The sequence below is a fragment of the Salvelinus alpinus genome, chromosome 1 (genome assembly GCF_045679555.1).
Source record: "Salvelinus alpinus chromosome 1, SLU_Salpinus.1, whole genome shotgun sequence".
NCBI lineage: Eukaryota > Metazoa > Chordata > Actinopteri > Salmoniformes > Salmonidae > Salvelinus > Salvelinus alpinus.
Genome location: NC_092086.1, coordinates 3,082,546 through 3,096,355, shown reverse-complemented (window position 1 = coordinate 3,096,355; position 13,810 = coordinate 3,082,546). Strand labels below are relative to the sequence as shown.

The 13,810-nt window shown below is 37.7% G+C and overlaps 1 protein-coding gene across 1 annotated transcript in view; it reads left to right on the top strand.

Moving 5' to 3' along the window:
• The first annotated feature begins 13,736 nt into the window (after positions 1-13,736).
• gng13b (guanine nucleotide binding protein (G protein), gamma 13b) overlaps positions 13,737-13,810 on the top strand; it is a 31,770-nt gene continuing 31,696 nt past the window's right edge. The window contains exon 1 of the mRNA XM_071390936.1: positions 13,737-13,810. This exon is cut by the window's right edge and continues 548 nt beyond it. The gene's annotated coding sequence lies outside the window, so the exon portion shown is untranslated.

Genomic DNA, 13,810 nt, shown 5'->3' with positions numbered 1-13,810 from the left:
ACTAACCACCTGATACACATGGGTAGTAGCATAGTGATGATGATGATGATGATGATGACTCTAATAACTAACCACCTGATACACATGGGTAGTAGCATAGTGATGATGATGATGATGACTCTAATAACTAACCACCTGATACACATGGGTAGTAACATAGTGATGATGATGATGATGACTCTAATAACTAACCACCTGATACACATGGGTAGTAACATAGTGATGATGATGATGATGATGATGATGACTCTAATAACTAACCACCTGATACACATGGGTAGTAACATAGTGATGATGATGATGATGATGATGATGATGACTCTAATAACTAACCACCTGATACACATGGGTAGTAACATAGTGATGATGATGATGATGATGATGATGACTCTAATAACTAACCACCTGATACACATGGGTAGTAACATAGTGATGATGATGATGATGATGACTCTAATAACTAACCACCTGATACACATGGGTAATAGCATAGTGATGATGATGATGATGATGATGATGACTCTAATAACTAACCACCTGATACACATGGGTAGTAGCATAGTGATGATGATGATGATGATGATGACTCTAATAACTAACTACCTGATACACATGGGTAGTAGCATAGTGATGATGATGATGATGACTCTAATAACTAACCACCTGATACACATGGGTAGTAACATAGTAATGATGATGATGATGATGACTCTAATAACTAACCACCTGATACACATGGGTAGTAACATAGTGATGATGATGATGATGATGATGACTCTAATAACTAACCACCTGATACACATGGGTAGTAACATAGTGATGATGATGATGATGATGACTCTAATAACTAACCACCTGATACACATGGGTAGTAGCATAGTGATGATGATGATGATGATGATGACTCTAATAACTAACCACCTGGTACACATGGGTAGTAGCATAGTGATGATGATGATGATGACTCTAATAACTAACCACCTGATACACATGGGTAGTAACATAGTGATGATGATGATGATGATGACTCTAATAACTAACCACCTGATACACATGGGTAGTAGCATAGTGATGATGATGATGATGATGACTCTAATAACTAACCACCTGATACACATGGGTAGTAACATAGTGATGATGATGATGATGACTCTAATAACTAACCACCTGATACACATGGGTAGTAACATAGTGATGATGATGATGATGATGATGACTCTAATAACTAACTACCTGATACACATGGATAGTAACATAGTGATGATGATGATGATGACTCTAATAACTAACCACCTGATACACATGGGTAGTAGCATAGTGATGATGATGATGATGACTCTAATAACTAACCACCTGATACACATGGGTAGTAACATAGTGATGATGATGATGATGACTCTAATAACTAACCACCTGATACACATGGGTAGTAGCATAGTGATGATGATGATGATGATGATGACTCTAATAACTAACCACCTGATACACATGGGTAGTAGCATAGTGATGATGATGATGATGACTCTAATAACTAACTACCTGATACACATGGGTAGTAGCATAGTGATGATGATGATGATGATGATGATGACTCTAATAACTAACCACCTGATACACATGGGTAGTAACATAGTGATGATGATGATGATGATGATGACTCTAATAACTAACCACCTGATACACATGGGTAGTAGCATAGTGATGATGATGACTCTAATAACTAACCACCTGATACACATGGGTAGTAACATAGTGATGATGATGATGATGATGATGACTCTAATAACTAACCACCTGATACACATGGGTAGTAACATAGTGATGATGATGATGATGATGATGACTCTAATAACTAACCACCTGATACACATGGGTAGTAACATAGTGATGATGATGATGATGATGATGACTCTAATAACTAACCACCTGATACACATGGGTAGTAACATAGTGATGATGATGATGATGATGACTCTAATAACTAACCACCTGATACACATGGGTAGTAACATAGTGATGATGATGATGATGATGACTCTAATAACTAACCACCTGATACACATGGGTAGTAGCATAGTGATGATGATGATGATGATGACTCTAATAACTAACCACCTGATACACATGGGTAGTAGCATAGTGATGATGATGATGATGACTCTAATAACTAACCACCTGATACACATGGGTAGTAACATAGTGATGATGATGATGATGATGATGACTCTAATAACTAACCACCTGATACACATGGGTAGTAGCATAGTGATGATGATGATGATGATGACTCTAATAACTAACCACCTGATACACATGGGTAGTAACATAGTGATGATGATGATGATGACTCTAATAACTAACCACCTGATACACATGGGTAGTAGCATAGTGATGATGATGATGATGATGACTCTAATAACTAACCACCTGATACACATGGGTAGTAGCATAGTGATGATGATGATGATGATGATGACTCTAATAACTAACCACCTGATACACATGGGTAGTAGCATAGTGATGATGATGATGATGATGACTCTAATAACTAACCACCTGATACACATGGGTAGTAGCATAGTGATGATGATGATGATGATGACTCTAATAACTAACCACCTGATACACATGGGTAGTAGCATAGTGATGATGATGATGATGATGATGACTCTAATAACTAACCACCTGATACACATGGGTAGTAGCATAGTGATGATGATGATGATGATGATGATGATGACTCTAATAACTAAACACCTGATACACATGGGTAGTAACATAGTGATGATGATGATGATGATGATGACTCTAATAACTAACCACCTGATACACATGGGTAGTAGCATAGTGATGATGATGATGATGATGATGATGATGACTCTAATAACTAAACACCTGATACACATGGGTAGTAACATAGATTCATTATATCTAGTAGACTGGTGTTATGATGAGGATAGATTCATTATATCTAGTAGACTGGTGTTATGATGAGGATAGATTCATTATATCTAGTAGACTGGTGTTGTGATGAGGATAGATTCATTATATCTAGTAGACTGGTGTTATGATGAGGATAGATTCATTATATCTAGTAGACTGGTGTTGTGATGAGGATAGATTCATTATATCTAGTAGACTGGTGTTATGATGAGGATAGATTCATTATATCATTATATCTAGTAGACTGGTGTTATGATGAGGATAGACTCATTATATCATTATATCTAGTAGACTGGTGTTATGATGAGGATAGATTCATTATATCTAGTAGACTGGTGTTGTGATGAGGATAGATTCATTATATCTAGTAGACTGGTGTTATGATGAGGATAGATTCATTATATCTAGTAGACTGGTGTTATGATGAGGATAGACTCATTATATCATTATATCTAGTAGACTGGTGTTATGATGAGGATAGATTCATTATATCATTATATCTAGTAGACTGGTGTTATGATGAGGATAGACTCATTATATCATTATATCTAGTAGACTGGTGTTATGATGAGGATAGATTCATTATATCTAGTAGACTGGTGTTATGATGAGGATAGACTCATTATATCATTATATCTAGTAGACTGGTGTTGTGATGAGGATAGATTCATTATATCATTATATCTAGTAGACTGGTGTTATGATGAGGATAGATTCATTATATCTAGTAGACTGGTGTTATGATGAGGATAGATTCATTATATCATTATATCTAGTAGACTGGTGTTATGATGAGGATAGATTCATTATATCTAGTAGACTGGTGTTGTGATGAGGATAGATTCATTATATCTAGTAGACTGGTGTTATGATGAGGATAGATTCATGATATCATTATATCTAGTAGACTGGTGTTATGATGAGGATAGATTCATTATATCTAGTAGACTGGTGTTGTGATGAGGATAGATTCATGATATCATTATATCTAGTAGACTGGTGTTATGATGAGGATAGATTCATTATATCTAGTAGACTGGTGTTGTGATGAGGATAGATTCATTATATCATTATATCTAGTAGACTGGTGTTGTGATGAGGATAGATTCATTATATCTAGTAGACTGGTGTTATGATGAGGATAGATTCATTATATCATTATATCTAGTAGACTGGTGTTGTGATGAGGATAGATTCATTATATCTAGTAGACTGGTGTTGTGATGAGGATAGATTCATAATATCGAGTAGACTGGTGTTATGATGAGGATAGATTCATTATATCTTTATATCTAGTAGACTGGTGTTATGATGAGGATAGATTCATTATATCTAGTAGACTGGTGTTGTGATGAGGATAGATTCATTATATCTAGTAGACTGGTGTTGTGATGAGGATAGATTCATTATATCTAGTAGACTGGTGTTATGATGAGGATAGATTCATTATATCTAGTAGACTGGTGTTGTGATGAGGATAGATTCATTATATCTAGTAGACTGGTGTTATGATGAGGATAGATTCATTATATCTAGTAGACTGGTGTTATGATGAGGATAGATTCATTATATCTAGTAGACTGGTGTTGTGATGAGGATAGATTCATTATATCTAGTAGACTGGTGTTGTGATGAGGATAGATTCATTATATCATTATATCTAGTAGACTGGTGTTATGATGAGGATAGATTCATTATATCTAGTAGACTGGTGTTGTGATGAGGATAGATTCATTATATCGAGTAGACTGGTGTTATGATGAGGATAGATTCATTATATCTTTATATCTAGTAGACTGGTGTTATGATGAGGATAGATTCATTATATCTAGTAGACTGGTGTTGTGATGAGGATAGATTCATTATATCTAGTAGACTGGTGTTATGATGAGGATAGATTCATTATATCTAGTAGACTGGTGTTATGATGAGGATAGATTCATTATATCTAGTAGACTGGTGTTGTGATGAGGATAGATTAATTATATCTAGTAGACTGGTGTTGTGATGAGGATAGATTCATTATGTCTTTATATCTAGTAGACTGGTGTTATGATGAGGATAGATTCATTATATCTAGTAGACTGGTGTTGTGATGAGGATAGATTCATTATATCTAGTAGACTGGTGTTATGATGAGGATAGATTCATTATATCTAGTAGACTGGTGTTATGATGAGGATAGATTCATTATATCTAGTAGACTGGTGTTATTATGAGGATAGATTCATTATGTCATTATATCTAGTAGACTGGTGTTATGATGAGGATAGATTCATTATTTCTAGTAGACTGGTGTTATGATGAGGATAGATTCATTATATCTAGTAGACTGGTGTTATGATGAAGATAGATTCATTATATCATTATATCTAGTAGACTGGTGTTGTGATGAGGATAGATTCATTATATCTAGTAGACTGGTGTTATGATGAGGATAGATTCATTATATCTAGTAGACTGGTGTTATGATGAGGATAGATTAATTATATCTAGTAGACTGGTGTTATGATGAGGATAGATTCATTATATCTAGTAGACTGGTGTTGTGATGAGGATAGATTCATTATATCTAGTAGACTGGTGTTATGATGAGGATAGATTCATTATATCTAGTAGACTGGTGTTGTGATGAGGATAGATTCATTATATCTAGTAGACTGGTGTTATGATGAGGATAGATTCATTATATCATTATATCTATTAGACTGTTGTTGTAGTGAGGATAGATTCATTATATCTAGTAGACTGGTGTTGTGATGAGGATAGATTCATTATATCTAGTAGACTGGTGTTGTGATGAGGATAGATTCATTATATCATTATATCTAGTAGACTGGTGTTATGATGAGGATAGATTCATTATATCTAGTAGACTGGTGTTATGATGAGGATAGATTCATTATATCATTATATCTAGTAGACTGGTGTTGTGATGAGGATAGATTCATTATATCTAGTAGACTGGTGTTATGATGAGGATATATTCATTATATCTAGTAGACTGGTGTTATGATGAGGATAGATTCATTATATCATTATATCTAGTAGACTGGTGTTATGATGAGGATAGATTCATTATATCTAGTAGACTGGTGTTGTGATGAGGATAGATTCATTATATCTAGTAGACTGGTGTTATGATGAGGATAGATTCATTATATCATTATATCTAGTAGACTGGTGTTATGATGAGGATATATTCATTATGTCATTATATCTAGTAGACTGGTGTTATGATGAGGATAGATTCATTATATCTTTATATCTAGTAGACTGGTGTTATGATGAGGATAGATTCATTATATCTAGTAGACTGGTGTTGTGATGAGGATAGATTCATTATATCTAGTAGACTGGTGTTATGATGAGGATAGATTCATTATATCTAGTAGACTGGTGTTATGATGAGGATAGATTCATTATATCTAGTAGACTGGTGTTATTATGAGGATAGATTCATTATGTCATTATATCTAGTAGACTGGTGTTATGATGAGGATAGATTCATTATTTCTAGTAGACTGGTGTTATGATGAGGATAGATTCATTATATCTAGTAGACTGGTGTTATGATGAGGATAGATTCATTATATCATTATATCTAGTAGACTGGTGTTGTGATGAGGATAGATTCATTATATCTAGTACACTGGTGTTATGATGAGGATAGATTCATTATATCTAGTAGACTGGTGTTATGATGAGGATAGATTCATTATATCTAGTAGACTGGTGTTGTGATGAGGATAGATTCATTATATCTAGTAGACTGGTGTTATGATGAGGATAGATTCATTATATCTAGTAGACTGGTGTTGTGATGAGGATAGATTCATTATATCTAGTAGACTGGTGTTATGATGAGGATAGATTCATTATATCTAGTAGACTGGTGTTGTGATGAGGATAGATTCATTATATCTAGTAGACTGGTGTTATGATGAGGATAGATTCATTATATCATTATATCTATTAGACTGTTGTTGTAGTGAGGATAGATTCATTATATCTAGTAGACTGGTGTTGTGATGAGGATAGATTCATTATATCTAGTAGACTGGTGTTGTGATGAGGATAGATTCATTATATCATTATATCTAGTAGACTGGTGTTATGATGAGGATAGATTCATTATATCTAGTAGACTGGTGTTATGATGAGGATAGATTCATTATATCATTATATCTAGTAGACTGGTGTTGTGATGAGGATAGATTCATTATATCTAGTAGACTGGTGTTATGATGAGGATATATTCATTATATCTAGTAGACTGGTGTTATGATGAGGATAGATTCATTATATCATTATATCTAGTAGACTGGTGTTATGATGAGGATAGATTCATTATATCTAGTAGACTGGTGTTGTGATGAGGATAGATTCATTATATCTAGTAGACTGGTGTTATGATGAGGATAGATTCATTATATCATTATATCTAGTAGACTGGTGTTATGATGAGGATATATTCATTATGTCATTATATCTAGTAGACTGGTGTTATGATGAGGATAGATTCATTATATCTTTATATCTAGTAGACTGGTGTTATGATGAGGATAGATTCATTATATCTAGTAGACTGGTGTTGTGATGAGGATAGATTCATTATATCTAGTAGACTGGTGTTATGATGAGGATAGATTCATTATATCTAGTAGACTGGTGTTATGATGAGGATAGATTCATTATATCTAGTAGACTGGTGTTATTATGAGGATAGATTCATTATGTCATTATATCTAGTAGACTGGTGTTATGATGAGGATAGATTCATTATTTCTAGTAGACTGGTGTTATGATGAGGATAGATTCATTATATCTAGTAGACTGGTGTTATGATGAGGATAGATTCATTATATCATTATATCTAGTAGACTGGTGTTGTGATGAGGATAGATTCATTATATCTAGTACACTGGTGTTATGATGAGGATAGATTCATTATATCTAGTAGACTGGTGTTATGATGAGGATAGATTCATTATATCTAGTAGACTGGTGTTGTGATGAGGATAGATTCATTATATCTAGTAGACTGGTGTTATGATGAGGATAGATTCATTATATCTAGTAGACTGGTGTTGTGATGAGGATAGATTCATTATATCTAGTAGACTGGTGTTATGATGAGGATAGATTCATTATATCTAGTAGACTGGTGTTGTGATGAGGATAGATTCATTATATCTAGTAGACTGGTGTTATGATGAGGATAGATTCATTATATCATTATATCTAGTAGACTGGTGTTGTGATGAGTATAGATTCATTATATCTAGTAGACTGGTGTTGTGATGAGGATAGATTCATTATATCATTATATCTAGTAGACTGGTGTTATGATGAGGATAGATTCATTATATCTAGTAGACTGGTGTTATGATGAGGATAGATTCATTATATCATTATATCTAGTAGACTGGTGTTGTGATGAGGATAGATTCATTATATCTAGTAGACTGGTGTTATGATGAGGATAGGTTCATTATATCTAGTAGACTGGTGTTGTGATGAGGATAGATTCATTATATCTAGTAGACTGGTGTTATGATGAGGATAGATTCATTATATCTAGTAGACTGGTGTTATGATGAGGATAGATTCATTATATCTAGTAGACTGGTGTTGTGATGAGGATAGATTCATTATATCTAGTAGACTGGTGTTATGATGAGGATAGATTCATTATATCATTATATCTATTAGACTGGTGTTGTAGTGAGGATAGATTCATTATATCTAGTAGACTGGTGTTGTGATGAGGATAGATTCATTATATCATTATATCTAGTAGACTGGTGTTATGATGAGGATAGATTCATTATATCATTATATCTAGTAGACTGGTGTTGTGATGAGGATAGATTCATTATATCTAGTAGACTGGTGTTATGACGGGGATAGATTCATTATGTCATTATATCTAGTAGACTGGTGTTATGGTGAGGATAGATTCATTATATCATTATATCTAGTAGACTGGTGTTATGGTGAGGATAGATTCATTATATCATTATATCTAGTAGACTGGTGTTATGATGAGGATAGATTCATTATATCTAGTAGACTGGTGTTATGATGAGGATAGATTCATTATATCATTATATCGAGTAGACTGGTGTTGTGATGAGGATAGATTCATTATATCATTATATCTAGTAGACTGGTGTTGTGATGAGGATAGATTCATTATATCATTATATCTAGTAGACTGGTGTTGTGATGAGGATAGATTCATTATATCATTATATCTAGTAGACTGGTGTTGTGATGAGGATAAATTAATTATGTCATTATATCTATTTGACTGGTGTTATGATGAGGATAGATTCATTATATCTAGTAGACTGGTGTTATGATGAGGATAGATTCATTATATCTAGTAGACTGGTGTTGTGATGAGGATAGATTCATTATATCATTATATCTAGTAGACTGGTGTTGTGATGAGGATAGATTCATTATATCTAGTAGACTGGTGTTATGATGAGGATATATTGATTATATCATTATATCTAGTAGACTGGTGTTGTGATGAGGATAGATTCATTATATCTAGTAGACTGGTGTTATGATGAGGATAGATTCATTATGTCATTATATCTAGTAGACTGGTGTTGTGATGAGGATAGATTCATTATATCTAGTAGACTGGTGTTGTGATGAGGATAGATTCATTATATCTAGTAGACTGGTGTTGTGAAAAGGATAGATTCATTATATCATTATATCTAGTAGACTGGTGTTATGATGAGGATAGATTCATTATATCTAGTAGACTGGTGTTGTGATGAGGATAGATTCATTATATCATTATATCTAGTAGACTGGTGTTATGATGAGGATAGATTCATTATATCTAGTAGACTGGTGTTATGATGAGGATAGATTCATTATATCTAGTAGACTGGTGTTGTGATGAGGATAGATTCATTATATCATTATATCTAGTAGACTGGTGTTATGATGAGGATAGATTCATTATATCTAGTAGACTGGTGTTATGATGAGGATAGATTAATTATATCATTATATCTAGTAGACTGGTGTTGTGATGAGGATAGATTCATTACATCTAGTAGACTGGTGTTATGATGAGGATAGATTCATTATATCTAGTAGACTGGTGTTGTGATGAGGATAGACTCATTATATCATTATATCTAGTAGACTGGTGTTATGATGAGGATAGATTCATTATATCTAGTAGACTGGTGTTATGATGAGGATAGATTCATTATATCATTATATCTAGTAGACTGGTGTTATGATGAGGATAGATTCATTATATCTAGTAGACTGGTGTTGTGATGAGGATAGACTCATTATATCTAGTAGACTGGTGTTTTAATGAGGATAGATTCATTATATCATTATATCTAGTAGACTGGTGTTATGATGAGGATAGATTCATTATATCTAGTAGACTGGTGTTGTGATGAGGATAGACTCATTATATCTAGTAGACTGGTGTTGTGACGAGGAGAGACTCATTATATCTAGTAGACTGGTGTTGTGACGAGGAGAGACCCATTATATCTAGTAGACTGGTGTTGTGATGAGGATAGACTCATTATATCTAGTAGACTGGTGTTGTGATGAGGATAGATTCATTATATCTAGTAGACTGGTGTTGTGATGAGGATAGACTCATTATATCTAGTAGACTGGTGTTGTGACGAGGAGAGACTCATTATATCTAGTAGACTGGTGTTGTGACAAGGAGAGACCCATTATATCTAGTAGACTGGTGTTGTGATGAGGATAGACTCATTATATCTAGTAGACTGGTGTTGTGACGAGGATAGACTCATTATATCTAGTAGACTGGTGTTGTGACGAGGAGAGACTCATTATATCTAGTAGACTGGTGTTGTGACGAGGAGAGACCCATTATATCTAGTAGACTGGTGTTGTGACGAGGATAGATTCATTATATCTAGTAGACTGGTGTTATGATGAGGATAGATTCATTATATCTAGTAGACTGGTGTTGTGATGAGGATAGACTCATTATATCTAGTAGACTGGTGTTTTGATGAGGATAGATTCATTATATCATTATATCTAGTAGACTGGTGTTATGATGAGGATAGATTCATTATATCTAGTAGACTGGTGTTATGATGAGGATAGATTCATTATATCTAGTAGACTGGTGTTGTGATGAGGATAGACTCATTATATCTAGTAGACTGGTGTTGTGACGAGGAGAGACCCATTAAACCCAGCAGCATCGGATGTTAGAGAAGGAACATAAAGCCGGTCTCTTTTCCTTGGAACTAAAACGATGTGCCGGTTGGAGAGGAGCAGCACGAGTAGCAGACTAGTGGTACCGTCCATATTAGGGCAGAAATCCACAGTCTAGCGATGGGGGCAAGAATGGGGTCCACACACACACACACACACACACACACACACACACATACACAGGGAGATCAGCCTGGTCTCATAGACTCGACGTAACATTGTAAATGTACATCCCAGGTCACTCAAATTGTTATGTGTTACGTTTTGTAGGGTTACATAAGATAGAAGGTTACTTCAGTCAAACATTAAGGAGGGTGGTGGTCTGGGTGGGTGGGTGGGTTGGTAGCTATGTCTGGGTGGATTGGTAGCTATGTCTGGGTGGGTGGGTGGGTAGCTATGTCTGGGTGGATTGGTAGCTATGTCTAGGTGGGTGGGTGGGTTGGTAGCTATGTCTGGGTGGATTGGTAGCTATGTCTGGGTGGGTGGGTGGGTTGGTAGCTATGTCTGGGTGGATTGGTAGCTATGTCTGGGTGGGTGGGTGGGTAGCTATGTCTGGGTGGATTGGTAGCTATGTCTAGGTGGGTGGGTGGATTAGTGGGTGGGTGGGTAGCTTTGTCTGGGTGGGTGGGTGGATTAGTGGGTGGGTGGGTAGCTATGTCTAGGTGGGTGGGTGGATTAGTGGGTGGGTGGGTAGCTATGTCTGGGTGGGTAGGTAGGTAGCTATGTCTGGGTGGGTAGCTATGTCTGGGTGGATTGGTAGCTATGTCTGGGTGGGTGGGTAGCTATGTCTGGGTGGGTGGGTGGGTAGCTATGTCTGGGTGGGTGGGTAGCTATGTCTGGGTGGGTGGGTATGTCTGGGTGGGTGGGTAGCTATGTCTGGGTGGGTGGGTATGTCTGGGTGGGTGGGTAGGTAGCTATGTCTGGGTGGGTAGCTATGTCTGGGTGGGTGGGTAGCTATGTCTGGGTGGGTGGGTAGCTATGTCTGGGTGGGTGGGTAGCTATGTCTGGGTGGGTGGGTGGGTAGCTATGTCTGGGTGGGTGGGTAGCTATGTCTGGGTGGGTGGGTAGCTATGTCTGGGTGGGTGGGTAGCTATGTCTGGGTGGGTAGCTATGTCTGGGTTGGTGGGTAGCTATGTCTGGGTGGGTAGATGGGTAGCTATGTCTGGGTGGGTGGGTGGGTAGCTATGTCTGGGTGGGTGGGTATGTCTGGGTGGGTGGGTAGCTATGTCCGGGTGGATGGGTGGGTGGGTATGTCTGGGTGGGTGGGTAGCTATGTCTGGGTGGGTGGGTATGTCTGGGTGGGTGGATGGGTAGCTATGTCCGGGTGGATGGGTGGGTGGGTATGTCTGGGTGGGTGGGTGGCTATGTCTGGGTGGGTGGGCAGATGGGTGGGTGGGTAGCTATGTCTGGGTGGGTAGATGTGTAGCTATGTCTGGGTGGGTGGGTGGGTAGCTATGTCTGGGTGGGTGGGTGGGTAGCTATGTCTGGGTGGATTGGTGGGTGGGTAGATGGGTGGATTGGTGGGTGGGTAGCTATGTCTGTGTGGGTGGGTGGGTAGCTATGTCTGGGTGGATTGGTGGGTGGGTAGATGGGTAGATGGGTGGGTGGGTGGATGGATGGGTGGGTGGCTCTGTCTGGGTGGGTGGGTGGCTCTGTCTGGGTGGATGGATGGGTGGGTGGGTGGGTGGTGGCTCTGTCTGGGTGGATCGATGGGTGGGTGGTTCTGTCTGGGTGGATGGGTGGGTGGGTGGGTGGGTGGGTGGCTCTGTCTGGGTGGATGGATGGGTGGGTGGTTCTGTCTGGGTGGATGGGTGGGTGGGTGGGTGGGTGTCTCTGTCTGGGTGGATGGGTGGATGGATGGGTGGGTGGATGGATGGGCAGGTGGATCTCATCACGGACAACTTTAGCATTATAGCTAATTAGCAACTTTGCAGTTACTCACTACTTTTTAGCTACTTTTCAACTACTTAGCATGTTAGCTAACCCTTCCCCTAAACCTAACCCTTTAACCTACCTCCTAACCTTAACCCTAACCATTAACTCCTAGAACTAGATAACGGTTTTAATTATGTATTTTTATTTAACCTTTATTTAACTACAAATTGGAATTCGTAACATATCATACGTTTTTGCTGATTCGCAACAATTGTACATTTTGGAATTCATAACATATCAGAGACATATTATACAAAAGGATAATGGACATCCACAAATTAATATACACAGTACCATTACATATCATCATAAATGGAGTGTCTAGGATTTACATACAGAATAATACGTAATGCTCTGAGACCACGTTGGAGAGATGGGGAAGAGGGATTGGGTATATGCGCATCCCCCCTCCGTCCCTCTCCCCTCCTCTTTATCTCCCCCCTCCTTTCTAGCCCCCTCCTTCCTCTCCCCTCCCTCCTCTCCCCTCCCCTCCCCTCCCTCCTCTCCCCTCCCCTCCCCTCCCCTCCCCTCCCCTCCCCTCCTCTCCTCTCCTCTCCTCTCCCCTCCCTCCTCTCCCCTCCCTCCTCTCCCCTCCTCTCCCTCCACAGTCAACACGGCAAAAATAGAGAGTTTACAGAGCAAGCTCCCTCCTCTCTCCTGACTGGTTCACTCG